General features: G+C 37.4%; 1 protein-coding gene across 1 annotated transcript in view; it reads right to left on the bottom strand.

Annotated features, from left to right (window-relative positions):
* The window catches only part of MPP7 (membrane palmitoylated protein 7), a 260,043-nt gene that overhangs the window by 140,719 nt on the left and 106,705 nt on the right, over window positions 1-12,619 (bottom strand). The gene's annotated exons all lie outside the window — the stretch shown is intronic.

Genomic DNA, 12,619 nt, shown 5'->3' with positions numbered 1-12,619 from the left:
ATGGCTAATAAAACTAGTAATTTATTTTACCCCAAAAAAAGTGTTCATCGTTATTAAAGTAAAGGGGTAGGCAATTAAGAGATTATCATGGCACTTCCAAGTCCCACAATACGTACTCTTGTGGTTTACAATAGGCTGATAGACAAAGGATTTTTCTATTTGTAGGGGAAAAGAAAAAAGATTAATCATAACATTATCATGGTATCATCTACTGAGGAATACGGAGGCCTCTGATGAGGCTTCCACGTCTTTGAGTGAAAAGGACCAAAATAGTAAGCAAAGTTCACCTTAGTTGAATTTGTAAAGTTTTCAAGTTCAGAAGTAAAGCCCATTAAAGACTAATGCTAGAGAGCAAACATCTTGAAAGAAGCTTGAGGGAAAAAATACTTTACTTCTAGAGGACAAGGATAAGAATTACTTCAGGCTTCTCATCAGAAACTATGCGAGCAAAAAGAGAGTGGACTGAAATATTTTAAGTGTTGAAAGAAAAAAAAAAAAAAATGCCAGTCTGGACTTCTGTATCTAATGGAATTACACTTCAAAAGTCAAGGAGAAAAAAAAACTTTTTCAGACAAACAAAAACTCAAGGAATTTGCCACCAGTAGACCTGCCTTGTAAGAAGTGTTAAAAATGAAGTTTGTCAGAGAGAAAGAAAATGACGTAGGTCAGACCCTCGGATCTACATTAAAAAAAAAAGGAAGGAAGGACAACAGAGAAAAAATAAATAAAGCAAAAAATTTTATTTGTTTTATTCTTAATTGATCTAATAGATAACTGTTTAGAGTAATAATATTAGCAATGTACTGGGGGATTACATTAGCATAGGCATAAGTAAAATGAATGACAGCAATGTCATAAGAAATAGGAAAAAGGGAATTGAGAATACTCTGTTATAAGGTACCTGCACTACCTGTGAAATGACAGTGTTATCTGAAAATAGGACTAGATCAGGCATGGTGGCTCATGCCTGTAATCCCAGCACTTTGGGAGGCTAAGGCGGGAGGATCACTTGAGTCCACGAGTTCGAGACCAGCCTAAGCAATATAGCAAAACCCTGTCTCTACAAAAAAATAGAAAAAAAAAATTAGCTGGGCACGGTGGCACATGCCTGTAGTTCCAGGTACTCTTCCAGCTACTTGGGAAGTTGAGAGGTGAGAGGAATACTTGAGCCCGGGAAATCAGGGCTGTGATGAGCCAAGATAACACTACCACACTCCAGCCAGCGAGACAGAACAAGACCCTGTCTCAAAAAAAAAAACAAACCTGTATTTGTTGTAAATGTGTGTTGCTAACTATAAGCACAAAAAGAAAAAAAAAATTAAGTATAATCGATATGATAAAAGAAGAGAGTAAATGGAATAATATAAAATGGTCAACTAAAAACAGAGAAGGAAGGAAAAGACAAGATAATTAAAATCTTAAAAAATAACAAGTGCAGTGAACAGAAATCAGTTGTAAACATGGTAAATCTTAACCAACTATATCAATAGACACTTCAAATGTGAATGGTCTAAATATACCAATTAAAAAACAGAGACTGTCAGAATGGATAAAAAGGAAGACCCACCTCCCAACTATATGTTGTCTATAAAAAACTCACATTGAATATAAAGATACAGACAAATGAAAAGAAAAAAATAGAGAAAGATACACTAACATTAACCCAAAAAAGATGGAGTACATATGTCAATTTCCAACACGGCAAATTGGCAGAACTAGAAAAATTATCAAAGATAAAGGTATTACATAATGAAAAGGGCATCAATTCCCCAAAAAGACATAACAATCCTAAATGTGTATGCACCTAACAAGAAAGCATCAAAATACATAAAGCAAAACTGATAAAACTGCAGAGAAATTCACAAAGTCACTATTATACTTGGAACCTCAATACCCGCTATCAGTCCATAATTGACAGATCCAGCAGGCAAAAAAAAAAAAAAAAAATCAGTAAGGAGACAGTTGAACTGAGCAGCACCATCTACCAACTAAATCTAACTGACATTTATGGAATAGTTTATCCAGTTACAGCAGTATACACATTCTTCTCAAGCTCACATAGACCATTCGACAAGATAGACCACATCCTGGGCCATTAAACACAACTTAAATCTAAATGAACAAAAACCATACAGCATATGTTTTCAGACTACATGGAATTAAACTAGAAATCAGTAACAGAAAGACAGCAGGAAAATCTCTAAATATTTGGAAATCAGACAACATTTTAAATAACACATGGGTCAAAGAAGAATTCTCAAGAATATTTTAAATTAAGTGAAAATGAAAATACAACTTACTAAAACTTGTGAGATGCTGCAAAAGCAGTGGTTAGAATTTATAGCATTGAAAGAATACATTCAAAAGAAAGAAAAATCTAAAATTGATAATCTAACTTTGTTACCTTTGGAAACCAGAAAAAGAAGAGCTAGTAGAAGAAAAGAAATCAGACAATGAGAGCAAAAATCAACGAAACTGGAACACGAAAACAACAGAGAAAAATCAACAAAATCAAAAGCAAGTTCTTTTAAATGATTAATAAAATTGATAAATCTATAGCAAGGGAAAAAAGAGACAAGGTACAAATTACAAATATCAGAAATGAAAGAGGAGTCAACAGTACTGATGTCAAGGACAATAAAGAATCGGATGAACAATTCTATGCCCTCAAATTTGATGTTAGATGATATACACAATTCCTTGAAAGACAACAGTAACAAAAACTCACAAAAGGAGAAACACAAATCTGAATAAGCCTATATTTATGAAAGAAATTGAATCAGTAACTGGTTAACTTACAAAACAGTAAGCACCAGGTCCAGACGGCTTCACTGGTGAATTCTACAAAACACTTAAGGGAGAAAGTATACCAATTCTCTGCAATCTCTTCTAGAAAGAAAAGGAAAACAGCAAGCAGAGTACACTTCCTACCTCATTCTATGAGGCCAGCATTTTCTTATTATCAAAACCAGGCAAAGACATGACAAGGATGGAGAATTACAGACTAACCATTCTTATAAACAGAGATGCAAAAAAACTCAACAAAATATTAATAATCTGAACCCAACAATAGATCAAATTAATTACATACAGATGGAGCATCCCAAATCCAAAAACCTGAAATCCAAAATGCTCTGAAATCTGAAATGCTCCAAAATCTGATACTTTTTGAGTGCTGACATGGACATGATGCTCAACGAAATGCTCACCAGAGCACTTTGGGATTCTGGACTTTCAAATCAGGGATGCTTAACTAGTTAAGAATCTGCAAATATTCCAAAATTCAAAACAATCTAAAATCTAAAACACGTCTTTCAGATCCCAAGCCTTTTGGATAAGGAATCCTCAACCAATACCACGACCAAGTAAGATTCATTCCAGGTCTGCAAAATCTAGTTAAACATTCATAAGTAAATTACTGTAATCAATCACATCAATATGCTAAACAAGAAAATCATATGATCACATCAATAGAAGCAAAAATATTTTTTAAGGCTGGGAGCAGTGGCTCACGCCTATAATCCCAGCACTTTGGGAAGCCAAGGCAGGTGGATAACCTGAGGTCAGGAGTTCAAGATCAGCCTGACCAACATGGTGAAACCCTGTCTCTACTAAAAATACAAAAATTAGCCAGGCGTGGTGGCGCATGCCTGTAATCCCAGCTACTTGAGAGGCTGAGGCACAAGAATTGCCTGAACCCCGGAGGCAGCTTGGGTGACAAAGTGAGACTCTGTCTTAAAAAATAAAATAAAATAAATAAATCAGTACCCATTCACAATAAAAACTCTGAGCAAACCAGAAATAGAAAGAACTTTCTCAACTTGACAAAGAACATGTATAAAATACCTACAGCTAAAATCATACTTAATGATGAGAAACTAGATTATTTTCCCTAAGATCAGTATAAAGAAAAGATGCCTTTTCACCACAGCTATTCAACACTACATGAGAATTCCTAGCAAATGCTATAAGACAAAAAAAGATATATACAGATTGAGAACAAACAAACAAACAGTCTTTGTTTACAGATGAGATAAGTATCTATGTAGAAAATCCCAAAGAATCAACAACAGCAAAACACCTTTGGCTACAAGTAAACAATTATAGCAAGGATGCAGAATAGAAGCTTAATATCCAAAAATCAATTGCTTTCCTGTATACCAGTGCTGAACAGCTGAAACTTGAAATTAAAAATATAATACCACTCCAAAGCCATAGTACCAAAAACAATAAAACATTTAGGTATAAATCTAACAAAATATAGTGTGTAGAGAATCTAAATAAGGAAAACACAGACTCTGGTAAAAGAAATCAAAGAAGATCTCGATAAATTGAGGAATATTCCATGTTCATGGTCAGGAATACACAATGTTACTAAGATGTCATCTCTTCGCAAATTGAGCTATATATAGAATACACAGTCCCAACCAAAATCGCAGCAGATTATTTTGTGGACATGACAAACTGATTATAAAGTTTATATGACAAGGCAAAAGATTCAGAATAGTCAACACAATATCAAAAAAGAACTAAGTCTGAGGGCTGACGCTACCCTACTTCAAAACTAACTATAAAGCTAAGGTAATCAAGACAGCATGTGTTGATGAAAGAATAAACAAATAGATAATGGAATATAGTAGCCCAAAAATAGACCCACATAAATAAAAGCTAATCTTTGACAAAGGAGTAAAGGCAATTCAACAGAAAAAGAATGGTCTTTTCAACAACTGATGCTAAAACAATTGGATATTCATATGCAGACATTTTAATCTAGACACAGAACTCAAGGTGGACAATATAGCTAAATGTAAACACAAAACTGTAAAACTTCTAGGAGATAACACGAGAATATCTAAGTGACCTTGGGTTTGACAATGAGTTTTGGTTTTTTTTTTTGAGACTCGCTCTGTCACCCAGACTGGAGTGCAGTGGCACCATCCCAGCTCACTGCAAGCTCCGCCTCCTGGGTTCACGCCATTCTCCTGCCTCAGCCCCCTGAGTAGCTGGGACTACAGGTGACCACCACCACGCCCGGCTAATTTTTTGTATTTTTAGTGAAGACGAGGTTTCACAGTATTAGCCAGGATGGTCTCCATCTCCTGACCTCGTGATCTTCCCGCCTCGGCCTCCCAAAGTGCTGGGATTATAGGCTTGAGCCACCACACCTGGCCGGCAGTTTCTTAAAAAGCTAAAGATAGTCTTACCACATGATTCAGCAATTGTGCTCCTTGATATTTATCCAAATATGTTGTAAACTTACACCTACACCAAAACCACACAAATGTTTATAGAATGTTTACCTGTAACTGCTCAAAATTGGAAGCAATGAACATGCTCTTCAAAAGGTTAATGGAAAAACAAACTATGGTGCTTATCTACAACTGAATCCTATTCAGCGATACAAAGTAAAGAAATGAGCTATGTTGCCATGAGAAGACTTGATGGAGCCCTAAATGCTTATTAGTAGGTAAAAGAAGCCAATCTGAAAAGGCTACAGACTGTATGATTCCAATGATATGACCTTCCGGAAAAGGCAAAACTATTCAGACAATAAAACTATCAGTGATTGCTGAGCTGCGGAAGGAGGTCAGGTGAAGCAAAGGAGATTTGGAAAGATAAAACTATTCTTCATGACAATGTAATAATAGATACAAGACATAATGCATTTGTCAAAACCTAGAACTATACAACACAACGAATAAACCTTAATGTAGACAATGGAGTTCAGTTAATAATAATGTATCAACCAATATTGGTTTGTTAATTCACAAATGTACCATGCCAATGCAAGAGGTAAATAATAAGAGAAACTGGGAAGGGGAGAAGGGGGATATGGGAGCTATCTGTACCATCTGCTCAATTTTTCTGTAAATCTAAAACAGTTCTACAAAGTAAAGTTTATTAATTAAAAAGAATCCAATGGGAGAAATAACGGGCAAAGGATCCAGTTGGACATTTCTCCAAAGAAGACATACAAGTAGCCAATAAGCACATGAAAAGATGGTTAGCATTATTTAGACTTCTAGAAAAAGAAAATCAAAATCACAATGAGATATCACTTCATACCCACCAGGATAGTAAAAATCAAAAAGTCAGATAAAAACAAGTGTTGATGAAGATATAGAGAAATCAGAACCCTTATACACTGCTGGCAGGAATATAAAATGGTTCAGCCACTTAGGAAAAAAGTCTAACAGGTCTTCATAAAAACTTAAAGAGTTACCATCTAACCTAGCAATTCCTCTCCTAGATACATACCCAGGAGAAGTGATAATATACATCTACACAATAACTTACACACAAATGTTCTTAGTAGCATACCCAGGAGAAGTGATAACATACATCTACTCAATAACTTATACACAAATGTTCTCAGTAGCATCACCATAACAGCCAATAGGCAGAAACAATCCAAATGTCCATCCATGGATGAAAGGATGAACGAAGTGTGATACATCCACATAATGTTATTCAGTCATAAAAAGGAATTAAGTGCTGATACATGCTATAATTTGGGTGAGCCTAGAAAACATTAAGCTAAGTGACAGAAGCCAGTTACAAAAAAGCCACGGATAATGCTATTTAAATGAAATGTCCAGAATAGGCAAATACACAAAGACAGAAAGTGGATTAGCAGTTGTTGAGGGATGGGATGGGAGAGAGAATGCAAGGATTGAAGAGTGATGGCTAGGGGTGAAGGATTTCTTTTTGAGGTGATAAAAAGTTTCTAAAATTGATTATGGGGACAGGAAAAGAACAAAATAAATAAAAATCAATAAAATTGATTTTGGCAATGGTTGCACAACACTGTGAATGTACTAAAAACCACTAAATTGTACGCTTTAAGTGGGTGATTGGACAGTAGGTGAAATATACATCTCAATAAATCTGTTCCCAAAAGAATGTTACCTTCTAAACATTGATGACTCCCGAATAGAGTCGCCAGATTTCAGTAGTGAAAACACAAATATTGCATGGTTCACACTTATAACAAAGACTATTCATTGCATATCTGAAATTCAACTGTAACAGGATGTCCCATATTTTATCCGGCAGCCCTACTCCCAAATCTATTCTCTCCAATCTAGAACATAATTATCCTCAGTTCAATATTCACGTATCCAGGCCAGGCACGGTGGCTCACGCCTGTAATCCCAGCACTTTGGGAGGCGGAAGCAGGTGGATCATCTGACGTCAGGAGTTCGAAATCACCCTGGTCAACATGGTAGACCCCCGTATCTACTAAAAGTACAAAAATTAGCCAGGTGTGGTGGCGGGCGCCTGTAATCCCAGCTACACGGGAGGCTGAGGCAGGAGAATCCTGCTACATGGGAGGCGGGAGGCTGCAGTGAGCCAAGATCACACCGCTGCACTCCAGCCTGGGTGACAGAGTGAGACTCCATCTCAAAAAAAAAAAAAAAAAAAAAAGATTCACATATCCAATAGGTGCTCTATTTGATTACGCCCCAGATATCAAACAAACATAACCAAAACTAAAATTACCTCTCAACTCCTCTGAGGAGATGGTCAAAATATGTAAGAACAGGTACCTGGTATCTTTCAGCTTATACAGGTCTCCTGGTGCCCTCTTCCAACCCCCAATGGCCTGGCATAAACAATAGTTGGTGGTGGCTTATAACAGGAGAGTTTCATATTTTAATGAACAGCCCACAGGCAGGTGAGGCTCTTCCAACACTTTGCCAATATCATCTCTGACTTGGGAATCTCATGTCCCATCCAATCTTCACAGTTTACCTCTAAAAGAAACCGGGAGGTGGAGCTTGCAGTGAGCTGAGATCTGGCCACTGCACTCCAGCCTGGGCGACAGAGCGAGACTCCGTCTCAAAAAAAAAAAAAAAAAAAGAAAAGAAAAGAAAAAAGAAAAACCTGATATCTTCACTCTTCTCTCCTTAAAACCTTTCCATGAAATGGTTCCCACTCTCTTAGAAGAAAGTCCATTCACCTTCTGCCGTTTACAAAGCCATTCAAGAACAGGTCACTGTTCATCTCTCCCGCCACCCTCCACTGCCCACAGCCTTCCTGGTGGCACAGATCAGCCAAAACAATCTGTCGACCTCCATCCTAAAGGTGGACCGCTCGCTCTTGCCTCCAGGTGTTTGCATCTATTATTCCTTCTGCCTGACATCCCATGCCCTGATCCATCCCATAAACTCTAACCTGAGAAACTCCTTTTTTTTTTTTTTTTCTTGAGACGGAATGTTACTCTGTCGCCCAGGCTAGAGTGCAGTGGCACAATCTTGGCTCACTGCAACCTCTGCCTCCCAGGTTCAAGCAATTCTCATGCCTCAGCCTCCCAAGTAGCTGGGATTACAGGCATGTGCCACCATGCCTGGCTAATTTTACTAGTTTTTAGTAGAGATAGGGTTTCACCATGTTGGTCAGGCTGGTCTCGAACTGCTGACCTCAAGTGATCCACCTGCCTCAGCCTCCCAAAGTGCTGGGATTACAGGCATGAGCCACCACACCCAGTCTAACCTGAGCAACTCCTATTCCAAATGCAGGTTGTAGCTTAAGATACCAAATCCTCCATGAACCGCCCCCCCCGAGGCCAGTATTGAGTGAGGTACCTTGTGTCTCTCCTAAAAAGTTCCAAGTGAGACCTATCTTAGAATACTGTAATCATCCATCCCTTCATTTACAAACTCTCTGGGAGATTGGAGCCCCTACAGGCAAGGGATTGTCCCCACCAAGTTGGATATCTTAGCCCTAGTAGTCCATATAGTAACTGGCATAGAGTACGTACTCAACAAATAATATCAATCAAAACTCAAAGTTAAATAGATGCTTGAGGTGATGGATACCCCATTTACCCTGACGTGATTATTACACATTATATGCTGGTATCAAAATTATTGTATACTCCATAAAAATATATACCTACTTTGCAACCCCCAAAATTAAAAAACATGCAAAGTTAAAACAATGTAACCAGATGTTACAGGGGTCTGAGTATTTATCATTACTTGTATAAGGCTGAAATCACAGAAACACATACAATAATTCAATCAAATGAGGAAAATTATCTGGAAAATATCAATTTGGGTTTGTTGAAATACTTTAATATACCAAAAAGAATAAAATTCAGATTGCTACATTTTTTCCTCCTGTTCCCAAATATACACACAATTATTTTAAAGGGTAGGGGAAAACATAACACAACTATTTAAAAGGTACTAACAATTCCATATTCTTATCCTAGAAATCTAACATAGTTGTGAGTTAAAAACAAAGATTTCTGGAGGAAACAGAACTACAGCCTTATTTAAAAGAAACATAGGCCGGGCGCAGTGGCTCACACCTGTAGTCCCAACACTTTGAGAGGCCGAGGCAGGTGGATCCCTTGAGGTCAGGATTCAAGACCAGACTGGTCAACATGATGAAACCCTATATCTACCAAAAATACAAAAACTAGCCAGGCCTGGTGACAGGTGGCTATAGTCCCAGCTACTTAGGAGGCTGAGGCACGAGAATAACTTGAACCTAGGAGGCAGAGGTTGCAGAGAGCCAAGATTGCACCATTACACTCCAGCCTGGGTGACAGAGCAAAACTCTGTCTCAAAGAATTTAAAAAAAAAAAAGAAAGAAAGAAAGAAAGAAAGATAGTATTTAATCAAGTTTTTATGCCATACCTTGTTTTAAAATGAACTTAAACCAGATTACAAAAACACGCACAAACATAACTAAAAAAAAAAATAAAATGTATAATAAGTAAAGAGATCTCAATAAGAAAAAAGAACCCACAAGAATACAAACTAAATCTAGAAATGAGGTTGAGATACAAAATATATGGTCCTGGATATTTGCAAGAGATGGGTCCTGGATGAACCATTCCCTAGTTCATGTGAATTCTGATATCCTTCTATTCCCACCCTCATAAACAATGTATTTCCATCCCACAGATAAAGTGTATTTGTCAGTTTTCATGCTGCTGATAAAGACATACCTGAGACTGGGTAATTTACAAAGAAAAAGAGGTTTAGTGGACTCACAGTTCCATGTGGCTGGGGAAGCCTCGCAGTCATGGCAGAGGCAAAAGGCACATCTTACATGGTGGCAGGCAAGAGAAGATGAAAGCCAAGCAAAAGGGGTTTCCCCTTATAAAACCATCAGCTCTTGTGAGACTTATTCACTACCATGAGAAGAGTATGAGGGAAACCATCCCCACGATTCAATTATCTCCCGTGGGATCCCTCCCACAACACATATAAATTAAGGGAGCTACAATTCAAGATGAGATTTGGGTGGGGACACAGCCAGATTAATATGAGACTTCCCAGGCCTTCTCTCAGTATCATCTTCCCCTGATACTTCTAAAGCCTCATGCTCACCGTTTTTATTGTTCTTCAACTTTTCTATTTAGGAGTTTTTCTTTTCAAAAGCATCCTCAGCTAACACCCTAGAGGATCACCATATTTCCTTTTTAGTGACAAGCTCACAGCCTACATATACCTGCCCTGTAGCCCAATACCCCAAGGTGGCTGAACCTGTCACAGAGACTGTGTTACCCAAACTTCCTCTTTATAAGTATATTTTTCCCTAGTCCAAAGAGGTGTATATATTTAAAATTGTGTTTTGATTTACAGCCTGCCCCCAAACTTTTTTTTTAAGAGACAGGGTCTCTGTTATTCAGACTAGAGCACAGTAGTGTGAACTCAGCTCACTGCAGCCTTGACTTCCCAGGCTCATGCGATCCTCCCACATCGGCCTCTTGAGTGGCTAGGACTGCAGTCATACCACACTATGCCTGGCTAATTTTTATTTTTTTTTATATTTTAATTTTTTTTAGAGAGAGGGTCTTGCTATGCTGCCCAGGCTGGTCTTGAACTCGTGGCCTGGGATTACAGTTGTGAACCACTGCACTCAGCCCATTTAAACACACACACACACACACACACACGATAACAACTATGAAAATTCTGTGCTAGAATAAAATCAAGTTTTGTGTTCACTCAGTTCTAAATCAATCCTAACAGCTTCAACTGCAGGCAGAAGAGCATAAAACCAAAGCAATTTTGATTCACTCTAGCACAAATCTTTTCAAACGAGTTCCTTCAGCTCTACCAAGATCTACGTACAAAAGCTGAAGCCTTCTATTCCTTCAAGCTTAAATAGACACGCTTGGAATACAGCTAAGCGGTTTGTTTCAGCTGTTTAAATCTCCAGTCCCAGGAGCCTGCCTCCTGAAAGTATTGTAGACTTTACATACTTGAAAACGAATAGAATGGGTCAGTCAAAGGACACACTTGAGGTCTGTGTCTGATAAAAGTTGGGGGCGGGAGGAACTATTAAGACATTGAGAATGTACTAGAGGTATGTAATAAAACTAATTTTGAAAATACATTTTATAGCAATTATTGGAAAACATTTAGAATAGTACATGTGTTATTGTGCTATCTAAATACTAGCAACATGAACTTATTTGCTCCACTGTTTTTATGAAATCAGGTATCAGTACCCTCCGCTATGCTTTCTAACCACTTAGTATTGACATATACTTTGAAATACAGCCTCAGCTTAAAACTCAAGCCAGTGTAACTAAGAATTTGTTTCATGCATTAGTTTCATTCTTTTAATAGAAATAACAACCATCTCTGTAGTTCCTTTTTGATCCTTAGCATGCTATGATAATTAACTTTTTCCTCAATACTTAATAATGCCTACTTAAATTTGCCTAACCCCATTATATAACTACCAAAAAACTCAGATCTTTGCTATTTTATTTGAAACTCACAAACAACCTTGTAAACAGATAGTATAACTTTAATTTTATAGGTAAGGAAACTGAGATAGTAGCTATGTTGTAAATACATACAAAGGAATATGCATCCATTGTTTGGAGGCATGCCTAATTAATGATTAAAGGATGATGATGCCATCTCAAATTTATTTTATTCCGTCTATCAAAAGGTCAACTCAATCTAAATAAACCCATAGCTATCCAACTTCCATACATTCAACATAAAAATATTTATATGATTGTATTACCAAGTCACAAACGTCATCAGTCATAATCCCAAGACGATGCCTAATAAAACCCCAGAGGGCAACTATTAGTTAGAGCACAAGGATGCCTTGGAAATTACATTGTTATGAAAAAATAAAAGAAATGAACAAATAAACGTAGTCTTTAAATGTACTGCCAGGGAAATGCCACATACCAACACTTCCATTTCTTAAGAATTGTCACTGCTGGAAGTACACAAATTGCAGTAAATTCGACAAGAAAAAATATATAGGAATCCTGTTCTGTAAAGCAATTGCAGCTCAGAAGCTGCTCATTTTCGAACACTCTGTATCAATTAAAAGCCTCTTATCATGACAGGCAACCATAACAAATTTAGCTGAATTTAAAAATATAGGTCTGGTTATCATTGAGGCGCTGGTTTCTACCTCCTCACAAACTCCAGGAAGACTCTAAATTTCTTTCAGCTTGAGTTAGATGAGAGAAAATGCAATTCATATTTCCAGAAGCACAAGTGGCATATTTTCCAGTAAGCTTCTTGTTCTCATTTTACTATTTTAGGAGTTCTGATCACTCCCAATGTTGCTGTATGGCCAGACCCGATTTCTGCTGGCTGATCATTTTCATGGCATGATG

The sequence above is a fragment of the Rhinopithecus roxellana genome, chromosome 11, assembly GCF_007565055.1.
Source record: "Rhinopithecus roxellana isolate Shanxi Qingling chromosome 11, ASM756505v1, whole genome shotgun sequence".
Classification (NCBI taxonomy): domain Eukaryota; kingdom Metazoa; phylum Chordata; class Mammalia; order Primates; family Cercopithecidae; genus Rhinopithecus; species Rhinopithecus roxellana.
The sequence above is the reverse complement of the archived record's forward strand: the minus strand, read 5'-3'. Positions and strand labels throughout refer to the sequence as shown.